The sequence below is a fragment of the Trichechus manatus genome, unplaced genomic scaffold (assembly GCF_000243295.1).
Source record: "Trichechus manatus latirostris isolate Lorelei unplaced genomic scaffold, TriManLat1.0 scaffold00125, whole genome shotgun sequence".
Classification (NCBI taxonomy): Eukaryota; Metazoa; Chordata; class Mammalia; order Sirenia; family Trichechidae; genus Trichechus; species Trichechus manatus.
The window spans coordinates 6,846,223-6,847,297 of NW_004444061.1; positions in this window are offsets into that span (position 1 = coordinate 6,846,223).

Consider the following 1,075-nt stretch of genomic DNA (forward strand, 5'->3'; position numbering starts at 1 on the left):
TTGGTTCTTTGAAAGGATCAACAAAATCGACAAATCACTGGCCAGACTGACAAAAGAAAAACAGGAGAAGATGCAAATAACCCAAATAAGAAACAAAATGGGGGACATTACAACAGACCCAACTGAAATAAAAAAGATCATAGCAGAGTATTATGAAAAACTATACTCCAAAACAATTGAAAACCAAGAGAAAATGGACAAATTTCTAGAAACATGCTACCTACCCAAACTAACACAAAATGATGTTGAAAATCTGCATGGACTCATAACAAGAGAAGAGATTGAAAAGGTAATTAAAAACACTCCCCCCAAAGAAAGCCCTGACCCAGATGGCATCACTGGAGAATTCTACCAAACATTCAGAGAAGAGCTTATACCAATACTACTCAAACTATTTCAGAATGTAGAAAAGGAAGCAACACTTCCAAACTCATTCTATGAAGCCAGCATAACCCAGATACCAAAAGTAGGCAAAGATACCACAAAAAACAGAAAATTACAGACAAATATGTCTCATGTACATAGATGCAAAAATTCTGAACAAAATTCTAGTCAATCAAATTCAGCATCATATCCAAAAAATAATAAACCACAACCAAGTAGGATTCATAACAGGTATGCAAGGTGGTTCAACGTTAGAAAATCCATCAATGTACTCCAACACATAAATAAAAGAAAAGAATCACATGATCATCTCAATTGATGCAGAAAAGGCATTCCACAAAGTCCAACACCTATTCCTGATAAAAACTCTCAATAAAATAGGTATAGAAGAGAAATTCATCAACTTAATAAAGGGCATCTATACAAAAGGAACAGCCAACATCATTCTTAATGGAGAGAGGCTGAAAACATTCCCCTTGAGAACAGGAACAAGACAAGAACGCCCCTTATCACCACTCCTATTTAACACTGTGCTGGAAGTCCTAGCTAGAGCAATAAGGCAAGAAAAAGAACTAAAGCGCATCTAAATTGATAATGAAGAAGTAAAACTGTCCCTACTTAGGGATGATATAATGCTATAGACAGAAAACCCAAAAGACTCCATGAGAAAGCTACTGGAACTGATAGAATG